Source organism: Pinus tabuliformis, chromosome 1_1, assembly GCF_031772625.1.
Source record: "Pinus tabuliformis cultivar Carrire ecotype Pingquan chromosome 1_1, CPIR1, whole genome shotgun sequence".
In the NCBI taxonomy this organism is placed as follows: Eukaryota; Viridiplantae; Streptophyta; class Pinopsida; order Pinales; family Pinaceae; genus Pinus; species Pinus tabuliformis.
In genome coordinates, this window is record NC_142297.1 from 942,682,172 (window position 1) to 942,708,079 (window position 25,908).

Genomic DNA, 25,908 nt, shown 5'->3' on the forward strand with positions numbered 1-25,908 from the left:
CCTGCTAATAAAGGAAATTGGGTGTGAGTTGATTGAGCGAAAAGAAAAAGGAATTGTAATTTTCCTAGCACCCACCGTTAGCTTGGTCGAACAGGTCTTTAACATTAGAAATATATTTTTGGGAAGAAAAGGAGAAGAGGAGAAAGTCAGCCTAATGGGACTTTTCTATGCAATATGCAGCAATTCGAGGTCATTAAATTAAACAGCCACTTCAAAGTAGCGGAATACTTTGGTGCCAAGGGTGTAAGTGGACTGTTGAAATAAATTCACATGAGGTATTTTGATGAAATGCTACACTCATTTTCTAGAATGTTTGCTTTACTTACTAAAGTCTGTTAGATAGCTGAATAGATGGTCTCAATAGATGGTCTGTGTTTTTGTGAGTCATTTTTTAATGTAATTTATCTCCAGGTCAACTGCGGTTGTTTCAACTTTTAGGGGAATGGATCCTGATATGCTTTCATAATTCTGTTTAGTAGGTGGTGTATATTTTTGGTAAAGACTAAGACCTTTTGTTTTGCCACTCTAATCTCTATCAGGGCCAGATGTGGGCTTCTTAGTCAGAACTTTGTCCACTTCCTGAATTTACTATGGCTTCTTAGTCAGAACTTTGTCCACTTCCTGAATTTACTATGGTCTCTTTGTTGATTCATCAGATCTCATCTTTGGCATTGGACACCAGAATTTGGACACCGGAATTATGACGGAAGTCCTTGACACATACATCAATAGCGTTTTCTTCTTTTGTACTCTTCTATAGTGAATTGATACTGTGGCATCTGTCTGCCCTTCTCAGGACGTCTCAACTCTTATCATTGTTTGCATCTTAAAAGCTTCTTGTATAATTTGTCTAAATTCCTTTTACAGCATGCCTTTTTTACTTATATAAATTTGTTACATAGCTACCTAGACGGGTCTCTGTTCGGAAAATCATTCCTAATATATTTTGCCTCTATTAGGCTTGTTTCATTTTTTAGGGGAGTGGAGCCTAATCTGTTTTATTCATCCTGTTTATTAGTTGGCGCATAGTTTTGGAAAAGACTGAGACCTTTGACATTCTATCAGGAGCAGATGTAGGCTTCTTGAATTATTCATGGACACTTTATTGATTCATTGGATCTCATGTTCAGCATTAAACGGCCGTGTTATGACTGAAGTCATTGACTCATTATAACAGTGGTTTGTTTTCTTCATAATCTTAAAAAGTATATTCACACTGTGGCATATGTCTATCATTTTCAGAGTGCGTTAATTTCTGGCATTGTTTGCATATTGAAAGATTTTAGTACAACTCTACGTTCCTTATCTGTTTTCTTAACCTTTTTTACTAGGTTGTGCATAGCTTTGCAAAACATTAGGACGTTTTGTTTTGCTACTCAATTAATGCCAGCTGTAGGTTCCTACGTAGGTTCCTATGTCAGACTTTTGTCAAATCTTCAAATTATTTATGGTCACTTTGCTGATTCATTGAATCTCATGTTCAAGATTCAACACTGGTATTATGATTGACTGATACTTAATTATTTTTGGTATTTTGAATTATTTCAGGATCTATGCACAACAAATCGGAAGTGGCTTAGGGAGGAGCTCGTTGCAATTGTTGAGTCGCAGATCTTATTTTCTTTCCCTTCATTTTGGTTTAAATTCTGCTTCTTTGTTTTGACTGATGCCAAACGAACCATCTTTAATAATCCAATTTAATAATCCTATCGGCCTCTCTTTGTACCTTTTGGGACAATTGCTAGTAATATTACAAGTAATCATGTAGGCATACTAAAAAGTAGATTCTATATTTTTATCCTAACATTCCTAAATATTTTAATATATTACTCCAATATAGTTTCTCTAAAACTTGGATTGAAAGTCTCATTATTTCTATTTTAATGTTGTGACAAAAACAAACCATCAACTTATATAAACATTATGATTAATCCTCTTTTAACCATGTTTTTCAATTTGCTGACAAAAAGGAAATTGTCAACTTATACGAACATTATGATTAATCCTCCTTTAACCATTTTTATGGAATTATTTTAGAAAGTAAGATTAAATTATGTTTACAAGGACAACAAGGCGGGTTGTGGAGCAACAAATGTAAAGGTTGTCACAATTTCCACAACAACTTACCCTTCTGAAATAATGTGTTATATACATTGCTTGCTGCCAACACTATTTTTTACTGGTGTCAGGTGAAGAAAGAAGGGAAAAATGGAACACAATGGATTGGATGAACCAAGAAATAGAAGCAATACCACATAATTTAAAGACATACCTCGCATCATAAACTATGAGTTCAATCCAAAGAAAGGGTGAAATTTTTGAGCTTCAAACAAACAATCAATCATAAGGCCTTAATAGCATATTTTAGTTAGTACTGCAGAGTCTCAGAGCTCATCTTGACCAGGAATTGAATCATAAGATTACTCAAGGCTCTAGAAAGAGAAGGAATTGAACCATACATAAGAGGCATGCACACTGGTCGAGGGGAATCATCAAATTTTTACGCTAGGTAGTTTGTTCAAAAGAGTGCCTGAAAGGTTTCTAGTGGCTCTCTATGCACCCATAAACAACATACACATCTCTCCCCCTCATCTCTTTACTTAAGCAAGTGTGTGCATGTTGTATTATCTACGTAACACGAATGCAACCATGTTATTGCAATAATCTTACTTAATATGGGGCGCATTAGTATGATATATTTGAATACTAAACTATGGATGGAATGGGTTGCATCTATATCTCCCTCAACCTTTTTGTTGAGTCTTCCCTCATACTTCATTAGCTATGTTGGTCACCCTTGGAGACTCTCACTGGGACTGTTGCTACCAAAACTAAGCTTATTCATACAGGAAGTCAAATTTGGTAGTCCAAGTGACAAAAACAAATAGTCTAATTCTAATCTGTGACTGAATCCTAAGTGTTTTTTCTGGGGCCAGTTTGTACCCACAAAGGTAGTATGTTTCTCCATATTATGGTTAAAAAACCTCTCTAGAAATGTAGCCATACATGTTCTTAATATAGACACATGGTAGGAAAATTAATTTTAACGTGTTAGTGGAATTAAAAATTGATCAAAACTCTTGAATTATTCAAGTGTAATAATATTACAACATGAAAAAACACTTGCATGGACTACAAGTGTCTCTTGTCTCACTTTCCCTCCTCATTTTGTTGTCACTTTGTACAACTTAATCACAGTCTTTGGCTTTATGAACCAGGGTCAATGCCCCATAACTAGGGCTGATGTATTCAGACTAGAAATACCACATGTGATTGATGGCATCCCCTCTAATATTTTTCATCTAGAAAATATGGTAAGCATGCATAAGATTAATGGAAAGGACCTAGTTTCAAGCACCCTTTCAATTTTCTTTGTCTATGGCTATGATGGTGTGTTTTCCCCTTTATGCATCTATTATAGTATCTTTCATTTTTATGAATTAATTGCTATCTATAGATGTATTGTAGAAGGTATGTTTTAATTTCTTATTCGTAGCCTTGTATAGTGTCTAACTCTTGGATTTTGTATCAGTCTGAAATTTCAGTTTTCAATCATGAAGTATAGGCTCTAGACATCAACAATATCTTAAAACATTACAACACATTAAAATGGGCTTTAACACTGCACAACTATGTGAGTTGTAGGATTCTATAATACTTCTTAAAAATTGATTAGACATTTAAGGTTGAAGATAAGGTGCAGTGCAGTGTGTTGACCTTAGCAATAGAAATTCCAATGAATTGCATGGTTTCTCCTGTTGGTTTATGGCCTTTGAAAGGCCCTTCCATGATGCCCTAGTGCCTGAACATGAAATTTACAAGCAAGGGCCATATATAAACTTGAACGACTTCCTAAGAAAAACCTCTATGAAACGAAGTTCGAAATATATCATGAGAGGACTCAAATGTTTCCATGGACGTCTTATAGTATTGAAGTTCCTCTGGTAAAGATGTCTAAAGGAGTGCATTGTAGCTTCCCATATCGAGGGTCTCTTTTCCTAATAACGTAGGCCTTCCTGCAAATTCACAATTAAGAGGAAAAGGCATTGGCCTCTATAATTACTTTGTCTCTTCCAACTGCACACTTGGAAAAGTGAGTTTTATATAATAGTTACTTGACTTGATATACATGAAATATTACCATTAACTCTCATAGAAAAGCTGCTAGGGTCAATTGATTTAAAGTCTTGTATGTTTGTCTTATGAGACAACTCCATCTCCCATGTTTTCACCAACTTCTCAGTAGTTTATTTCAGGTATCCTTTTGGCCATACTTGAACATATGGATCTAATTTCTTAATTCATTTGTAAAATCTTATCAAACTCAGGAACTAAATGGTAGAAGACAACAAATTTAGATTGAAAATACAAAAACAAACCTTAGTTCGGCCTTCTTCAAACAACTTGTTGACCTGATCGTAAGAGGGTGGAACTCCATGCCTCCATGTTGTATGCTTCTCAGTATCTCCATACATATGAAGAAGATAAGGATCCAATTCAACTTGTTTAACAACCTTTTAGGGAGAGGCATCCCAAAAACACTATAAAATATGTGAAGCACGCCCCATCTGAAATTAAACTCAAAATATCCATGTTCAAAACAATCACCCCTCACTATTGTTCAATGACACAATTCTTAAATCATGTTCTACTTCAAATTTAAAACATATAGAACATAGCATTATTGTTTAGAAGAAGATATCCACCATACATATCCTTCTCAGAAAAGGAAAGGTATCCACCAAATAAATCCTTCTATGCAAATAGGAATGTAGAAGGAAAATGAGTAATCTTCAAACCAACTAAGCCATTCAATAAAATTAGAGAATAATTTTCCAATTTGGAAGCGAAAGCTTCTAGAACAATCATTTACTTTTCCATAATATTTCTTTACTAAATGTCTGATTACCTTGTTCAGTATAATACTACAAAAAACATGCATGAGGTGCACTATCGATATATATGAAAAATCCTTCTAATATGTACATCCATGAAATGAAAACAACTGAAATTTCATTATATTGGATTGTAGATTTTTCAAATTGAAAATGAAAAATGCTTTTATGGAAAGAATTTGTTATGGCTATGGAGAAATTTCATGGTGAATGGACTAGATATGAAAGTAGCAATGTTGTATTCATAGTTGGAAACCATTAAGCCCCAAAAAAATCAATTTCTATATTGGGTCACAATTCATGATTTATTTAACAGGCTAGAGGCTTTGCATATTTTGCATAATAACATGAAGCACTGTTCATAATCATTTGTATATGTTTATCACTTGTAGGGTTGTGTCAATAATAAAGCCATGCCATAAGAAAAAATAGTGCATGCCCATATCATTGCAGGAAGCTCTCCACTCCCCTGTGAACATGCGACAAAATGCAAACCAACAAGATAGAGAGAATCAAGCACATAGAGAAGAGAACATAGATAGACTACCTGTGACAAGGTGGTGTCAAGCTATGAAGTGACCAACGATTATAAAGCCCATATGTAAGCCCAGATGTCACCAAATGTGATAAAAATGGAAAGAATGGAAAATCCATGGAGTTAAACATTTATTGTGAGTGAAGTAATGTTGGCATTATTTCACCGGGAAAAAAACTAGATGATAAAGTTTGATAATGTATTGTATATACTACTTTTAAACTGAAATAATATAAGCTAATCTTGGTCAGTGCCTTGAAAAGAGGCCAAATAAAACCTCAAACCACACACTTTGGTTAAAATTATCATGATAATCTTAATGAATTATATGACTTATGAAACTTTGGATTAAGATTTCTTGAATAATTTTGATATGTGTGGAGACTAATACATCGTTGAAAATCAATTACTACAGTCCGTAGCCAAAAGGAGCAGGGAATAATAAAAAATAGAAAAAAATATGCAAGCTAATTTAATGATTCATATGATCATTATAGGGAAAAGTTGAAATAGTGATATCAATATCCTTTATTGATTCATTTTCTTTAGGAAATATTTTGATACATCGCCTAAAAATATTATATGGAATATTTAAAGGTTCTTGATGAGTTCAAATATTTAGTGATAAGGTCATATAAATAGGTAATTTCAATGTTCATGAATATTAAAGGTGTGCTAGAATTATATCACTTCTATCTAATGGCTAAGTAAGGTTAACTTTTCCATTAAATCGTTCATATGATTTATATTAATAAGTTATAGAAATTTTTGGTATAAATAGATTATATTGGGACAATTTTGATTATAATATTAAAAAAGATCATTCTACATGAGTATGATATTTTTCATTCTCTTATGGGCTTCTCTAATCTTGATAATAACTAACCATTATTAAATATTTATGTTCAAGCTTAGGCATGTTAAAAAATGCTTCTAATAAAAGCTATGATCATTAAATACAAGAAAATAATATAACTTAATTTGAAATATAATAATTGATCCAATCCATATCATAATAGGATGTGTAAAATAAGATGGATATTCTATAAATAAAATACTAAAATATTTACTATGAAGGTTAATTTCCTTTAGATTTGACATTCTTTAATTATTGTTTTATGCTTAATGTATAAAATAGAATAGATGTGGAAAATAGAGTAAAAGAATAATTAGAAAACACATTCGTGAATAAACACAACTTTTATCCTAAGAAATATGTAATGAAAACCTGGCGAGAAATTGAGGCCACTCTAGTTTCATCGCTTTAGAAAGAGATACCTTTTGTGGAGTTATCTGAGATTTTTTCTTGTAAGGCTACTACAAAATATTCTCATCCTATATCATACTCTCGAAATTTGATCCGAACTTAAACAGGAACGCAAAAAAATTCTGATATAACCAAAAATACAAAGATGCAACAGAAATAACACTTAATTTCATTAATATCAAAGACTGAAATATGCTTACAAACAAAATGTAAATAAAACTAGTTTGGATGATGGTAGCTTATCTATGAGAAGAGATGTGGTGGCTACATGCCTATGAACTATGTTATAATGAGGCTCAAAGGCCTATTTATTATTGAGAAACAATGGAAAACCCTAAGCATCCAAAAACCTAACGCTAGGAGATGAAGGGCCAAAACTATGGGCCCCGTTTGGGTAAATTGGTACATCAACTTCCTGAGGCTGTAACTTTTTTTATGATCTTTGTTTGGCTATCATAATACCTCACTTTCAATAACTTGAAGAGAAAGCCGAAAAAATCCGAGAAATTGGTTTGGGACTTTTTCAATCTCTACGTTTTCCCTAAAAATGTCTTTTAGTCCCTCAAAAGGGCTTTAGAAGTTTAGGACCCGAAAAACTGCCAAAAATAGTAAGTTGTGCTACAATTAAGGAAATTGAAAAGAAACAATAGTGGGGGTCCAAGTGGAATAGGAGGGTGGCCACCAATGTCCACCTATATCAAACTTCCCACATAATTGTCGAACAAATACAATAATATATAATAGAACTTCTTTTCCTCCTAATGTGTCAATATGTAACAATGTCCAATAACAACCTAGGGCTAAAGTTTTGAACTCTTCCACCTTCAACTAGAGTTATGGTTTTGGAACTTATGGAATCATATTGAACACATGCTTATTTCCATATGTATGAGTAATGGTGATGGTAGAGAATCCTCTCATAACTTGGTAGTCAACATGTAAAGTCAACTTGTAAAAATAAAAATTTTTGCATATGAGTTCCAATTGACATGATTATAGTACCATTGGAAAAGTATCTTAATGTAAATAAAAATCAAAATATCCTTAAACAAGTGAAGAAAATTTTTACCTTTAAAAATATCATTTAATCCCCTAAAATAACTCTAAAAAGTTTTAATGCTAATTTCCCCTACTAAAACCTACCATTAAACTTACTATATAAATTGATTCCTCTAATTTTTTTCTACTTCAAAATCATAAAATATCTATATATATATATATATATTACATAGTAATCTAATATAAATCAATCACGTAGATGATAAAGGTTCATTTCTCTTTAGAATTCAACGCACATTTCTGGTTATACAACGTTTCTTATTTTATTATGAAAAGTAAATATCCATATAACTAAAATAAAAAATCCACATGAATTATTCTAAATCTATGTTTTAAAATATAAAAACCAAACTAAAATAAAAAATGCACATGAATTATTCTAAATCTATGTTTTAAAATATAAAAACAAAAAAAAACTACATAGTAAAAACATATATACACTCCTCAATCTGAAAATTTATTAAAAGGCGTGATACTATTTCTTTTACTTTCCCAGTGATTTTGGCCTTCAATTTTCTTTATGATGCAAGAGCACATTATGAAAAGTAAATATCCATATAAATAAAATTAAAAATGCACATGCATTATTCTAAATCTACGTTTTAAAACATGAAAACAAAAAAGACTACATAGTAAAAACATATATACACCCCTCAATGTGAAAATTTATTAAAAGGTGTGATACTATTTCTTTTACTTACTTTCCCCGTCTCAGGGTGATTTTGGCCTTCACTTTTCTTTTTGATGCAAGAGCACATTTGCCAAAGCAAGGAGAAGCATTAAGCACACTAGTACAAATTGGCATTTTGTAGTAAGGACATTAATACAAGCTAACATTTTTCTATTAAAATACAAGTTAACATTTTGCAAATAGAAGCTCTAGCTTCTAAGTATATTTTATTTGAAATGCCATCTTAATATGGTCAAATAATATAAAATTACATTATTTTAAAAATATTTTGTTATTGTTTAGTTTCAAATGTCATTAAACTAAAGAGAAAATATTTTCCAAACCTAAATATCATCCAAATCTAAAAAAACAAAAAAAGAAATATTGTTTAGAAGAATCTAGAAAAGTAATTGGTAAAATTGGTAATTATAGAAAGTGATTTCATATTTCTTTGGCCACTTTAATTTATCACATTTTTTAGTAAAGAAGAGCCTAAATGTTGCATATAATTACAGATATTCAAAGTTAATGCTCTACTAAGTAAGTAGCAATGTGTATTAACTATTTCACTATTAGAACCTTTAATGAAATATTTTCTTAAGATTAAATGAAGATTCAAAATCGTTATATTTATAAATATTTATAGAGAGTTTAATATTCCATTAATTATTTTTTCAAAAAATGTTAGATTTCATAAAGTTCAACTTATTATTAAGAGTGTAATGGAGAGTAGTTGCTAGCTATATTTGAAAACTTCTCATATTGATGCAAGGTTCCTTAACCATTTTATGTATTTCTTTTGCTAAGTAGCATGGTATACGTGTATAAGTATATCCTAAAGACCATTTCTTCATATAGATTATTTATTTTTGTGAAAAGTGCTTTCATGGATCTTGGAAGACTCTATATTGAAGTTATAAATCAATCGTAATGAAACATCAAGATGTATGAAATAAATTAGTATTTCCAATAAATAATAAAGATAGTTATAAAATATATCATGTTAAATATAGAAATCGAAATCGAAATGCTCATCATAAAAACAATATAAAGTGTATTTTTTTTTGTTATTTATATTCTTAGTACCAGACTTCTTAGAATAATTCAAGAAATAGAAAAGATTTAGTTTATCTTTTATTAATTTTCAAAAATTTAAGAATGATAAATATAAATAATAATGTTTAAAGAGCCAGTGATGTTTACCGGTGTGTAGGTATTAGTAGCAGTGAGGAAGAAGCAACAAAAAATGAGTTGTAATGTGAATTGAAAAATTTCTAAAAAATCTCAGTGATGGAAGTAAACATGTTGAAAAAGGTGTTGCAATGAATTGACATCATCTTAGTGGTAACAATGAGCAATATCCAGTGTTCATGATATCAAGTAAGAAGAAGAAGAAAGAAGTTTGGAGCAACAAATTCAAGAAAAAATTGCATCATTATATTGTAGCAAAGAAAGTCAAAATGAAAAATTTGAGTCATTTTTGTAATTCTAGCTGAGACTTAGACCAATATGAAAGTTAACATGTAGGTCGTGATTTAGGGGAGGTGTCAGAATATTAATCACAATGGAACCAATCATTGTTCCCTAGTCGGCGGTAGATGATTCATAATTAATAGTCAACGGGGCAATTGGCGGAGATCACTACTGATTGCAGAACATGTTATGTTACATGGATAAATTCCAATGTTATATTAATTGTTATTGTTAGAGTTGAGAGCATGGTCACTATATAGGAATATAAGGGTAATTATTATGATGATTAAGCAGTTACATGGGTTGCAGGGGGCGAGAGTCCCTGATGAGAAAAGGACATTGATGGTTGGGCCTTCGTTCTCCCATTGTGTTTTCTACTCCCAAAACCCTTACATATGTTGGGTCTATATGTTGAAAAGGAAAGCTTATGTATTTAATGTTTTTAAACAATTTAAAGCAATGGTGGAAATGAAAACAGACACATTAATTAAATGTCTAGGAACTGACAATGGCAGTGAATTTACCTTTCTAGAATTTGAACAATATTGCAAGGATGAAGAAACTTTTAGACATAAAACTATTATTTATACTCTTCAGCAAAATGACATTGTTGACATATGAATCTTACTCTTATTGAAAGGTCTAGAAGCATTACCAATAATGCTAACCTGCAAAAGGAGTTGTGGGAAGAGGCAGTATCTACTGCTTGTTATTTAGTTAACAGATCACCTTCAGTAGTCATTAATTGTAAAAGTCCTGAAGAAGTTTGGTGAGGTCAGTCTTGTGATTATTCACATTTAAGTATTTTTGGCTGTGATGCCTATGCTCTTATTCCTAAAAATGAGCGCTCAAAATTAGATCCAAAATCAAAATGTTATGTCTTTGCTGGGTATGACTATGCGATAAAAGGATACAGGTTGTGGGATCCTTCTTCACAGAAGATAGTCATTAGTAGAGATGTAAGATTTGATGAATCTTCTCTTCTAAAATCGGATGTTGAAAAAATTCAATAGGAACATGTATCACCAAATCAAAAAATTCAGTTGGAGGCCAGACCTTTTTTAGAAAGGTGAAAGGAAGGAGAGACTTCTGAAGGAAAAGGTTAAGAAGATGCAAAGGAAATTATTGAAGTTTCAGAACCAGTCCAGCAACCAGTCACTCTAAGAAGGTCTACAAGAGAAAGAAAAACACCCAAAAGGTATGAATATTCCGCTTCATCTTTTGCATTGATTGATGAAGATAGGGAACCTTCTTGTTATCAGGAAGTAGTGGATGATGCAGATAGCGGAAAATGGAAAGAGGCTATGGAAGAAGAAATGGATTCCTTAGCCAAGAACAAAACTTGGGATCTTGTAGAACTTCCTTAAGGGAGAAGTGTTGTTGGATGCAAATGGATCTTCAAGTTGAAGCGAAATGCTAATGATAGTAGCGAGAGGTATAAGGTGAGGTTGGTTGCAAAAGGGTCTTCTTAGGTTGAAGGTATTGACTTTCATGAGATTTTTTCCCCAGTCGTAAAACATGTTTCTATTCATATTGTGTTGGCACTAACTGCATTACTTGACCTTGAGTTATAACAATTAGATGTTAAAACAACTTTTCTACATGGTGATTTGGATAAAGAGATATATATGGAACAACCAGAAAGTTTTGTACAAGGTCGCAACAAAAGATTAGTTTGCAAGCTCATGAAATCATTGTATGGCTTGAGGCAGTCTCCTAGGTAATGGTACAAGAAGTTTGACTCCTTCATGGTGAGCCAGAACTTTATTGGAAGTGAGTATGATCATTTTGTATACTTCAATATTTTTGTAGAGTCTCCAAAATGTATTCAAAATATCATCCACTTTCACCTTTACCTCCACCATTTCACTCACATGTTGCAGCGCCATGAACATATAACCTTTCATTAGCCTCCATTTTCATAATTATATGGGTTTCATTTGGGTTTTCCAAAAGTTAATGATTTTTAGTATTATAAGTGAATTAAATGGTTAAAACTTAGAAAAATGGCATATACTTGCTAATACTTAATAGTGACTTGAGTTTCATGACATGTGTAGGTCATTTGGAAGCTTTCAAGGCACCCTTATGTGGCCTCCAATGCTCAAATTCGAATTCTCTTCAAAGAAGATTTGGATAAAGGTCAAAGAGGATATGTGTCTCCTCATTACCTATTTAAGTTGTAACTCTATGAGATTTTCTAGGAATCTAGGGAGAGAATAATGGACCTCCATTAATGAGGTAGCTTCTTATGTTTTTGTATAGATAGGAGAGCCTCCTCCTTTCAAAGGCATGTGTAAAGTTGAGGAAATGCTCATGTTTTGAATATAGAATTTGGATTTGGCACCATGCTCATGAATGATGATCACTTCGATTTGGTTATGCTTGTATTTGGAGCCTCTCAAAATTCCATCCCTCATGCTTTTGGATTGGCCACCTATAATGTGCGAGATTTATTATTTTTCATAGATTAAGATTTATTGTTTTCATAGATTAAGATTTATTGCTTTCATGTAATTTCCCGTGTGAGAGTTTAAGAGTGATTGTTTTTATTTGCTTTCATATCTAGAGGTTAAGAATGATTGTTTTTGTTTTCATTTCATATCATGTGGTTTTGACTATTCATCTCATAGGATCTTGATTTGATAATGCACACATGATCCCTTAGAGTAGATTTCATTTCATGCAATTTCATTTCTGAAAGAGTGGTGTGCTTTTCAATTCCCGCAAGTGTGGTAGATCAAGATTTCAATTCATGCAAGTGTGATAGATTAAGATTTCAATTCCACACATTGTACTATAATTTCTTTTGAATTGATTGTTGTATTAGAATAGGTGAATTTGGTTTGTCATTATTTGGTTTCATAGTCAGATTGATCTAAATTGGCAGTTAATTTCTAGCATATATAGTGCATGTATGCTTCACAAGTTTTACGAAACCCTCGGGTTTGTAGAAATTTTGAATAATATGACACTTATTCACAGATATTATCCCAATTATACACTATTACGGAATACATGCATAATACATAACCTCCTCTATGTTGATCATCAATTTAGCAGCATGAAAAAACATGAAACATCAATCGCATGCACACATTAACACAATATGTAACCCGGGGAAAGATTACAGCTGAAAACCCCACACTATCTGTATATTAATGATTGAGAACATGTAACAATACATAGTACAATACTCCTCTCAAGTACTCAGTACTATCTCCACCTGTTACACACAAAACTAGCTCAGATCCGAACAAGTCACAGGTTCAAATCTCCTCTGCTGCTTTGCCTGCCTCTATTGCACAATGCTTGGTGAAAATCACGTGAGCACAGGCAATTTCACTGGGCATATACTACGCAATCCTCATGGGCATACTCAATCCATTGATTGTGCAAGATCTCATGCACAACCATAGTCACAACTGATAGCAATCTCAACCTCTAACACCTGTCTCCACTGAACTGTACATGCACTGACATGCAATTGAGTTAACTGATGTATTATTTAGTTGCTTTATGAGTTAATAATTAGTTAATTAGTTTAATAATTAATTCACACAACTCATCACTAGTCTATTTGCAGTTAGACTAATTACAACTAGTTTAACCAAGTCAAACTGAATACAATTCCATCAACTCCACATCCAACTCCACCAAACTCAACTGCTTGAGTTCTAACTGAAGTCCTACATGCAATAGCTCAAATTACCCACAAAGAAAGCGTATTTCCTTCTGACAGCTGCATGTGCCACATATGTAGCTCAAACTGAAGTGCTCCAAGAGGATAAGATAAAGTTTATAGTCCAAATATTATTATGAGACAATAATATTCGATTGTTCTATTTTTAGCTTGGCAGTCTAAAAAAAGAAACCTGCCCATATGTCTAAAAATAGAAGTCCATCTATTTTTACCAACATGACCAATCATCCACAAATAACATACTGCAACTCATAGGACATGATCCATATGTCTAAAAATAGACTTTGCACCAAAAATACCTTGCAGGCCCACTTAGTGAAGGTGACTTCTTTCCACTAAGCTCTATCATCTTGTTGCCTTCTCAACACTCCCTCCCAACAAGATATGGATTATCAACAACCCCTATCCTGCCTCGGTGGTATTCGAATTTGATCCTGGTGAGTGCCTTCGTCAAGGTATCAGCATCATGATCCTCCATTGGAATGTATGAAAGTAACATGATTCTTCGCTGCACACAATCTCTGATATGATGGTACCTGATGTCAATGTGCTTAGATCTATCATGAAATACAAGATTAGCCGAGAGTTTAATGCAACTCTGGTTATCACAGTAAATCACAGTAGGATCCATGTATGAACCGAACAAACCGACCAAAATCTTCCTCATCCATATAGCCTCGCATGCAGCCAAACTTGATTCCATATACTCGGCCTCTCCTAAACTGAGTGCCATGGATCTCTGCTTCCTGCTGTACCAAGAAACTGTTATCGACCCGATACTGAAGACCCCTCCTAATGTTCTCTTTCTGTCCATTGGGCTCCCTGTTGAAAAGTGTGCAACAAGAAATGCTTGTTGAGAATACAACAAGATGATGGAGCTTAGTGAAAAGAGTCGCCTTCACTAAGTGGGCCCGCAGGCTATTTTTGGCGCAAGTCTATTTTTAGACTATGTCTATTTTTAGACATATGGATCATGTCTATGTTTATGGATGATTGATCAAGTTGGGAAAAATAGATGGACTTCTATTTTTGATGAAAGTGTGAGTGATCACAGTGTGAGTGATCAAAGTCTATTTTTAGACTGGCTGTAAAAAATAGAAAACTCAAATATTATTATCTCACAATAATATTTGGACTATAAACTTGATCTTATTCTCTTGGAGCACTTCAGTTTGAGCTACAGAGGTGGCACATGCAGCTGTCAGAAGGAAATATGCTTTTCTTATGAGTCAATTGAGTTGTTGCATGCATGACTTCAGTTAGAACTCAAAGTGAGTTGAGTTTAGTGGACTGGAGGTACAGTTGATGGAGTTGTGTTTAGTTTGACTTAGTTAAACTAGTTGTAGTTAGTCTAACTGCAGATAGACTAATGATGAGTTGTTAAACTAATTATTAACTCATAATACAACTAAAGAATACATCAGTTAACTCAGTTGCATGTCAGTGCATGTTCAATTCGACAGGGACAAGTGGTAGAGAATCAGATTGCTATCAGTTGTGACTATAGTTGTGCATCAGATCTTGCACAATCAAGGGATTGAGTATGCCAATGAGTTTGCTCACGTATTTGGCCCACATTTTAGCCTTTTCTCACGTCCACAAAGAGTGAGTGACTATTTTGCAGGTGAAAAACGAGTTTGGGAAGCTATTCTCATCAGTTCTTGAGCAGGTATTGAGCAGTGGAGGCAGGCAAGCAGTGGAAGAGATTTGGAGATCAGATCTGAGCTGTATTGTGTGTAACAGAGGTGGAGATACTTGTGAGAAGTATTATGCTGTGTAATGTTACATGACTCAATCATTAATATACAGATAGTTGGGGTTTTTAGCGAGATGCTTTCCCCGGGATACATACTGTGTTAATGTGTGAATGCTCTTGTTGTTTTATTGTTATTGATGCTACTATATTGATGATCAACGTAGAGGAGCTTATGTATTGTGTATGTTTTCCGCAATAGTACATGATCAGGATAATCTCTTTTGAATATGTGTTAAATTATTCAAAATTTCTACATGGTATGAGAGCTAGATAATTGTAGAAAAAGTTTCTACATGGTATCGGAGCTGCTTGAATTGTAGAAGAGATTTTTACAGGATATCAAGCGAGGATTGATCATCAGATCTACTATTCAAGAAGTGTTTACATTCTATTTCTTTAGGCAGAGTCTGTAATCGGGCCAGGTAGTCTCTGGATTCATCCTTCCTTTGGAAGGTGAGATATTCGGTGAATGCCCATACAGTCAATCTCTGTACGAGAAATATTGTGTTCTCACGAATTCTAGATCGGAAGCGGTTGAGTTTTGTGCTGGTGGAATTCGAATTTAATTCCAAAGCAAGAGATAAAACTTAGAAACATTAAGTGTGAGAATGGAGACAGTATGCCCCAATATCTCACGAAGTTCACCCAATGCCGGGATGAGCTAGGAAGTGTGGGGGTGACTGTCGGATGAGGATGGTGAGTCTAGCACTCCTTGACCTTCCTAAGAGTTGGCATAGCTACCAGGACTCGGTGAATGGAAGGGAGAAACTGCCAAATTGGGAACGACTATGGTCAGATTTGATGCAGGAGGAGATTAGACGGCGCACCAGAGACAGTTCTTCATCCATGCAGGATGAGGAGAACTGTGCCTTAGCGAGTAAGGCGAAGAAGGGGAAGGAGAAGGTTTCTCTTTTCGAATCTTGTTCTTCCAATGATGGGAAGAAGGTTGACAAGGCGAAGGTGAGATGCTTTCGTTGTCATGAGTTGGGTCATTATGCTACTAATTTCCCAAAGAAGAAGTCCAAGAAGGGATCCGGGGAAGGATCTGAAGGTGAGGCAGCCTCACTTGCTTCACAGTTTGAGTTGGACTTCATAGTCTTTGCATGCATGGTTTCATCCATGATGGGAAGTGGTTGGTTTCTTGACAGTGGAGATTCTTTCCACATGGCCGGTGACAAAAGTTTGTTCAGTACTTTGGAGGAGAAAGATCTCCAGATACTCATAGGGATGGGTAATGATGAGAAGTATACTGTCTCAGGTGTAGGCGCGGTTATTTTTCAGAGGGAGCATGGAGCTCGCCTTACCTTGACCGATGTCAAGTATGTACCAGGACTGAAGAGAAACTTGGTGTCGATCGCAATGTTGGAAGACAGAGGATATGATGTGGTCTTTAGTAAGGGAAAGGTTTTCCTTAGACACATCATCACTAGACAGGTGAAGCAGATTGGTTCACGGGTCAAGAACATGTATGCTCTTGAGGTTCAAGATGCATGCAAAGCCTTGAGCAGCGAGGCAACTAATGGAGACTTGGTGGTTGAGAGGGAGCGTATATTACCTCTCAACATGCAGAGCCAGAAGAAGTCTCAGACGATTGTGGAGGAGCCACGATTGGTGCAGCAGCTTCAGGAGATTGTGGAGGAGCCACAACAGGGGAAGCTGAGAGGAGATCGAGTAGAGACATCTACTCATCCAGAGACCTCCAGTAGGGGGAAACTTCAAGCCAGGTGGGTTGAGGGATCGCATGCAGCCATACCTCTAGGTAGGAGGTGGGGTGATGTGGATTGATCATCCCAAGGAGGAGGGGCAAGATCCTTGAGGTACCTAACCTCTTGGATGAGACCTTGCTACGGGAGCCCCGATGTGTAGTAGTAGGAACTGACTGATTGGGTAGACACAGATGCGGATGGAGTGGCAGAGAGAGCGACAATGTAGGGAATCCCAGGACAACGCATAGCTATCAGGCTCTAGCAATGCGAGAGGCACAAGTGTTTTTCACAGTGCTAGGTGGCACAGAGAGGTGTGCAATGGTGCGAGATGCATGGAGATGTTGCAGTAGCATAGATTTCAGAGAGGGAGCACTTATCAGCAGCAGGTAGAGCTTTAGCATCAGAGGGTGTTTCTATCCCAACAGGGAGGTCAGTTTGGAGGTGCAGTGCGGATGCAATGCTGGGAGATAGAACCAGTAGTAGCACGGATGCAGTCAGAGATCAAAGTGACAGAGGCTAGAGTAGTCAGATACTGAAGAGCACAGAGATGCAGAGTTTCAGTCAACAGAGGCAATAGCAGTCAGAGACTTTGATGACAGAGCAAGTGGACCAGCCAGATGTGTTGCATGGAGAACATTCCAGAGTTACAGGATCGGGTTTGAGAGGAAGCCTTTCTTGTTGAGAGGGAGTGTTGAAAAGTGTGCAACAAGAAATGCTTGTTGAGAATACAACAAGATGATGGAGCTTAGTGAAAAGAGTCGCCTTCACAAAGTGGGCCCATAGGCTATTTTTGGCGCAAGTCTATTTTTAGACTATGTCTATTTTTAGACATATGGATCATGTCTATGTTTATGGATGATTGATCAAGTTGGGAAAAATAGATGGACTTCTATTTTTGATGAAAGTGTGAGTGATCACAGTGTGAGTGATCAAAGTCTATTTTTAGACTGGCTGTCAAAAATAGAAAAGTCAAATATTATTATCTCACAATAATATTTGGACTATAAACTTGATCTTATTCTCTTGGAGCACTTCAGTTTGAGCTACAGAGGTGGCACATGCAGCTGTCAGAAGGAAATACGTTTTTCTTATGAGTCAGTTGAGTTGTTGCATGCATGACTTTAGTTAGAACTCAAAGTGAGTTGAGTTTAGTGGACTGGAGGTACAGTTGATGGAGTTGTGTTCAGTTTGACTTAGTTAAACTAGTTGTAGTTAGTCTAACTGCAGATAGACTAATGATGAGTTGTTAAACTAATTATTAACTCATAATACAACTAAAGAATACATCAGTTAACTCAGTTGCATGTGAGTGCATGTTCAGTTCAACAGGGACAAGTGGTAGAGAATCATATTGCTATCAGTTGTGACTATAGTTGTGCATCAGATCTTGCACAATTAACGGATTGAGTATGCCAATGAGTTTGCTCACGTATTTGGCCCACATTTTAGCCTTTTCTCACGTCCACAAAGAGTGAGTGACTATTTTGCAGGTGAAAAACGAGTTTGGGAAGCTATTCTCATCAGTTCTTGAGCAGGTATTGAGCAGTGGAGGCAGGCAAGCAGTGGAAGAGATTTGGAGATCAGATATGAGTTGTATTGTGTGTAACAGAGGTGGAGATACTTGTGAGAAGTATTATGCTGTGTAATGTTACATGACTCAATCATTAATATACAGATAGTTGGGGTTTTTAGCGAGATGCTTTCCCTGGGATACATACTGTGTTAATGTGTGAATGCTCTTGATGTTTTATTGTTATTGATGTTGCTATATTGATGATCAACGTAGAGGAGCTTATGTATTGTGTATGTTTTCCGCAATAGTACATGATCAGGATAATCTCTGTTGAATATGTGTTAAATTATTCAAAATTTCTACACTCCCTGCCCAATCTGCATCCGTGAAGCCACATAGCTTCACCTCATCCTCCTGTCTATACCACAATCCATATCCCGATGTGCCTCTCAAATAACGCAATACATGCTTTCCTGCCTTCCAGAAGAGCTTGGTTGGCTTAACCATAGCTTGTGAAAGCTGGTTAATAGCATAGCATATATCGGGTCATGTATTGACCAAATACATAAGCGACCCCACCAACTGTCGATAAACAGTGGCATCCTCCTTCCTCCAATCTCTAGGAAGAAGAGTATCAACAGGCTTGCAGCCATGCATGTTGAACTTCTCCAGTATCTCCTGAGCATACTTACCCTGAGAAACAAATAGTCCATCACTGCACTACCAAATTTCCAATCACAGGAAATAATAAAGGAGGTCCAAGTCCTTCATCTCAAGCTCCTTAGCAAGATCATCCTTGCATGAAAGTATCAACAGCTCATCACCCGTTAGAATCAAATCATCTACATAAAGTACAATGATAAGAAACTTACCCTCCACCATAATCTGGTATAGGTTAGGATCCGCCTCACTCTTGGAGAATCCAAGTCTGGTGAAATAGATGTCTATACGTGTGTACCAAGCATGTGGTGCTTGTTTCAACCCATACAACGCTCTCTTGAGCCTGCACACATGCGACTCGTTGCTGAAGATCTCAAAACCTACGGGCTATTATATGTACACCTCCTCCTCAATGACTCCGTTGAGGAACGCAGCCTTCACATCCATCTGATGAATGTGCCACCCCATCTGCACTAAGAGAGCAAGAATCGTCCGTATGGAAGAATAACTTACGACAGGTGCAAAGGTCTCCTCATAATCGATCCCCTCTATCTGTGAAAAGCCTCGGGCAACAAATCTTACCTTGTACTTCTCCACACTCCCGTCAGCTGCCTGCTTAACTTTGTAGATCCATCTTGAACCCACCACTGATTTCCCTTTCGATCTAGGAACAACCTCCCATGCATTGTTTCTAATAATCGAATCATACTCTTCCACCATGGCATCTACCCATGTGGGATCCTCCACAGCTTCCTCGAAAGAGGATAGCTCAGTCACAACACATTTTGTCACAAGAGCCATGTATCCAATGTACCGATCAGGTGACTGTCTCTGCCTGTGTTGGGTTGTAGGTGGTCCTACAACTTTCTCTGCATCTTGAGCCAGTCGCTCAGCTTCTGTCAAACACTTTCACCCTTTGATGGTTGGCGCTGCATGAGTGGTCTCTTCCACTCCATGAACTTCGTCCTATGGCTGATCCACGTCCTGAGGCTCATCTTTAGGAACTAATAGCTCCTTGTCTGCATGCAAGTGTGGCTCCCTCTCAAGCAAACACTTCATGGCTTTCTCCTCCTAAAATTTTATATCCCGTCGCACAACAGTCTTACCACTGTCTGGCAAATACACATGATAGTTCTGGGCGTATCAGAGTACCCCACAAATATCCCAACCTCTGCGGTCGGCTCCAACTTCTTCCTGGCATCCTTCGTCACATGCATGTAAACGTTAGCACCAAAAATCCTCAAATGAGAAAGATCAGGCTTCTTACCAGAATAAGCCTCCTCGAGTGTACTCATGCCAAGTATCCTATGAGGACAACGGTTCTGCACATAAACTGTTATATTGCATGCTTCCGCCCACAAGTTAAGGGGTAGGCCCTGATCATGCAACATCGCCCGTGCAACACCCACGATCGTTTTGTTCTTCTACTCAGCAACCACGTTCTGTTGTGGGTTATGGGGAGCTATGAGCTCTCTTCGAATCCCTTCTGCACTGCAGAAATCCTTGAACTTGCCAGAGATGTATTCACCACCATTATCGCTCCTAAGAGCCTTCACCTTCTTCCTCGACTCCTTCTGGACCAGTGCTTTGAACTCACAGAACTTTAAGTATGTCTTGCTCTTCTTCTGTATGAAGAAGATCCAGCACTTACGAGAGAAATCATCAACAAAAATCACATAATACCTGTGCTTTGTTGTCGAAGCTACTGAAAAAGGTCCACATACGTCTGTGTGAATTCTCTCAAGGATCGTCGTGGCGTGACTATCCTTCTCGTGAAAGGTGGCTTTCACAAACTTTCCTAAAGTACACCCCTTGCACTGATTTGACTGTGCAAGAGTGCCTTTAGGAAGTCCTGCAGTGATATGTTGCAGTATCTTCAAGGCTCCATGGTGAAGGTGACCCAATCTCTTGTGCCACAACTCGCCATCATCTCGGCTCACCAATCCTTCTGCCTTGCATGCCATTGTTGCGCAACCATCTACATGCAACTGATAAAGGTTCCTCACTTGAACCCCTATCTTCTGGGTTTCTCCAGTTGTCTTGCTACGCAAGAAAGCCTTTCCCTCGCTGAAAACAACATCATATCCCTTGTCTTCTAACATCGCCACAGAGATAAGATTCTTCTTCAATCCTGGAACATGCATCACTTCCTTCAATACGAAGGGTTTACCAGACTCCCTCTCAAAGGAAATGGTACCGATATCGATTGCACTGTATCTACCATCATCGCCCATCTCGATGTGCACTCCAAGATCTTTCTTCTCCAGATCAGAAAACAAATCTCGATCTCCTGTCATGTGAAAAGACGCACCACTATCCAAGAACCACACCGATCCCATCACACTTGAAACCAAGCATGTGATCAATGAAAAATCAAGCTCAAATTGTGAGGCTAGAGCCTCTCCTGCTGCAGATCCAACAACTTGCTTGTTCTTCTTCTTCTGCGGACAATTATTGGCACAGTGTCCGTGCTGGTGACAGTGAAAGCACTTCACCTTAGACATGTCCTGCTTCTTGCCTTTCGCACCGGACTGAGAAGCCTTCTTTTTCTCCCCCTTCTTTGCTTTGGCAGCCAAAGCACAATTTTCTTCATCAGATCCCTTTGATGAAGATCCGTCCCTGGTATTCTGCCTGATCTCCTCCTGCACAAGATCTAACCAAAGTCTCTCCCATCCTGGCAATTTCTCCCGACCATTGACAGAGTCCTGATAGGAATGCCAACTTTTCGGAAGACCAAGGAGAGCCAAGCTCACCAAGTCCTCATCATCGACAGTCACCCCCACACTTCCCAGCTCATCCCGACATTGAGTGAGCTTCGTGAGATACTTGGGCATACTGTCTCCCTTCTCACATTTGATGTTTCTGAGTTTATCCTTGATCACCAGCTTCCTCTAATCGCTCTTTCTTTGGAATAGATCTGTCAACGCTTTCCACATCAAGTATGGAGAAGCCTTTCCATGCAAGCTGGACACAATGTGATCCTTCACGCCCTCCAACAGAATCCTTCGACACTTTGTTGTCTTCTTTTGCCAAGCATAAACCTGCGTAGTATCAGTGGGTTTTGGGACATCAGCCTCTATGAACTCCTTCAGCCCGTTATCATCAAACACTGCCTCCATCTTGTCCTTCCATGCAATATAGTTCGAGTTGCCCTCAGGAGCATACTCCAATCACAATTCGTTGAAAGACATTGCCACGTTGATACCAAGAAAACACTGCTGCAAATTCGAATTCCACCAGCTTCAAACTCAACCGCCTCTGATCTAGAATTCGTGAGAAAAAAGTATTTCTCGTACAGAGATTGACTATATGGGATTTTACCAAATATCTCACCTTCCAAAGGAAGGATGAATCCAGAGGCTACCTGGACCGATTACGGACTCTGCCTGAAGAAATAAAATGTAAACACTTTCTGAATAATAGATATGATGATCAAAAGCTTTGATACCATGTAGAAATTTTGAATAATATGACACTTATTCACAAAGTTTATCCCGATTATACACTATTGCGGAATAAATGCATAATACATAACCTCCTCTACATTGATCATCAATTTAGCAGCATGAAAAACCGTGAAACATCAATCGCATGCACACATTAATACAGTATGTAACCCGGGGAAAGCTTACAGTTGAAAACCCCACACTATCTGTATATTAATGATTGAGAATATGTAACAATGCATAGTACAATACTCCTCTCAAGTACTCAGTACTATCTCCACCTGTTACACACAAAACTAGCTCAGATCCGAACAAGTCACAGGTTCAAATCTCCTCTGTTTCTTTGCCTGCCTCTATTACACAATGCTTGGTGAAAATCACGTGAGCACAGGCAATTTCACTAGGCATATACTGCACAATCCTCATGGGCATACTCAATCCATTGATTGTGCAAGATCTCATGCACAACTATAGTCACAACTGATAGCAATCTCAACCTCTAACACCTGTCTCCACTGAACTGTACATGCACTAACATGCAACTGAGTTAATTGATGTATTCTTTAGTTGTTTTATGAGTTAATAATTAGTGAATTAGTTTAACAATTAATTCACACAACTCATCACTAGTCTATTTACAGTTATAATAATTACAACTAGTTTAACCAAGTCAAACTGAATACAACTCCATCAACTCCACATCCAACTCCACCAAACTCAACTGCTTGAGTTCTAACAGTCGAGTATTATTGTCTGACAGCTGCATGTGCCACATCTGTAGCTCAAACTGAAGTGCTCCAAGAGGATAAGATAACGTTTATAGTCCAAATATTATTATGAGACAATAATACTCGACTGTTCTATTTTTAGCCTGGCAGTCTAAAAATAGAAACCTGCCCATATGTCTAAAAATAGAAGTCCATCTATTTTTACCAACATGACCAATCATCCACAAATAACATACTGCAACTCATAGACCATGATTCATATGTCTAAAAATAGACTTTGCACCAAAAATACCCTGCGGACCCCCTTTGTGAAGGCGACTTCTTTCCACTAAGCTCCATCATCTTGTTGCATTCTCAATAGGGTTGACAATTAAATGATAGGTAATTAACTTGTCTCAACAAGTTTCAATGGCATATTCATTATCTTGGTTTTATATGTTGATGATATGCTTATCGCAAAAAAAAGCATGGAAGAGATTAACAAGTTAAAGGCTCAACTCTCTAGGACGTTGGATATGAAGGATCTTGGAGTGTAAAAAATATATCTTGGGCATGGAGATACAAAGAGACAGAAAAAATGGAAAGCTTTGGTTATCACAGTAGAAGTATGTGGAAGGAGTACTTGAAAAGTTCGGTATGAACAGTAAGAAACATATTAATGTTCCATTAGTTTCCCATTTTAAACTTTCTTCAATTTTGAGTCCTAGAACTAATGAAGAGAAGATATGTCTCCTATACCATATGCAAATGTTGTACGAAACTTAATATATGTGATGGTATCTACATGACTCACGTTTCACATGCAGTTGGAGTTGTCAACAGGTTCATGGCAAATCCAGGTGAAGAACATGGGCGAGCAGCTAAATGGGTGCTTCGATATTTAAAAGGCACAAGTGACCATTACATCATATAATGGTAGTGAAAGATCAGTCTATGGATATGTGGATGTTGATTATGCAGGTGATTTGGACAAAAGAAGATATACTACAGGTCATGCCTTTACTCGTGGAGAAAGTAGTTGGATGTCAAAGCTTCAAGAAACAATTTCTTTGTCCATTACCAACATAGAGTATACAGCTGCTTCAGATGCCAGTAAAGAAGCAATGCGGCTAAAAGGTATACTTTATGAGATTGGAAGTATGCAGGAGAAAGTGAATGTATTTTGTGACAGTTAGAATGCTATTCATTTTGCTACAAATGCAACTTATCACAGCAAGACCAAACACATTGATGTAAGGTATCATTTTCTTAGACATGTGATTGATGGTGGAAAAGTGGCTCTCAAGAAGGTCCATACGCAAGAGAATTGTGCAGACATATTCACGAAGCTAGTTACAGTAGAGAAGCTGCAATGGTGTTTGGCTTCTCTTGGCTTGCAGAAGAGATGATGAATGGGCGTGGGAAAGGGATTAAGATTCATAACAAGAAGGAGAAGTGTAACGAAGTGGCCATATTGATTGGGATGGCTGAGAGGATTTTATCATGGAGAATAATCTTTGATTAATAGATTTCTAATCCCTTGCCCCGTGGAAGTTTCATTGACACATTGTCAAGGTTTTACCATGTAAATTCATTATGTTTACTTGTCTATGTTTATTTCAGTTTCTATTTATGCTTTTCTTGTTCAATTATTGAATGATTGTAGAATATGAAATGACTTATTTCCAGCCAAATGAGAAAACAGTACTATGAAGAAAAAAACATATAAAAGATAAAACAATTAAAAACACAGTGACTATGTGAGGTAACAAATGCTGCAAATCTCATATATTTAATTCAACTATAAACTACATTCTTAAATACTAAAACTATTACTAAAATATTTGTCAATCAACTCTGCAATCAATCTACAGCTAATTTCCAGCACTACTGCAGCTAACAATTTGCTGCCTTATTTTCCAGCACTACTGCAGCTAACAATTTGCTGCCTTATTTTTGCAGAGAACACTAAATAGAAATTTACATAACTAATTAAGCATTATTCCCAACACTCCCCCTTAATGATTAATGAGGATTTACTATCTTATCTCGTAATGCCAAAAACTGATCTTTTGCAACTGTTTTAGTGAATATATCTGCTAGTTGATGATGAGTATTTATATGCTTCAATTCAATCTCCTTCTTCTGCACCAAATCTCTAATGAAGTGATATTTGAGGTCAAAATGCTTTGTCCTGCTGTGATGAACTGGATTCTTTGCTAACTTGATGGCACTTACATTATCACAATAAATGACTGTAGGCTGAACTTGTTTTTCTCCAATTTCTTCCAAAATTTTTCTGAGCCAAAGAGCTTGTGTACCTGTTGAGGTAACTGCAACATATTCTGCTTCTGTGGATGAGAGGGCAACAATGCTTTGTTTTTTTGAGCTCCATGTAATCAAACCAGAACCAAAAGAGAAACAATTTCCAGATGTGGACTTACGGTCATCAAGACTACCTCCCCAATCTAAATCACTAAATCCAACAAGATTGAACTTTTCAGAAGAGTAGTAATGA

The 25,908-nt window shown here is 36.6% G+C and overlaps 1 pseudogene; it reads right to left on the minus strand.

Annotated features, from left to right (window-relative positions):
• Positions 1-3,672: 3,672 nt before the first annotated feature.
• The window catches only part of LOC149217581 (pathogen-related protein-like), a 68,178-nt pseudogene continuing 45,942 nt past the window's right edge, over positions 3,673-25,908 (minus strand).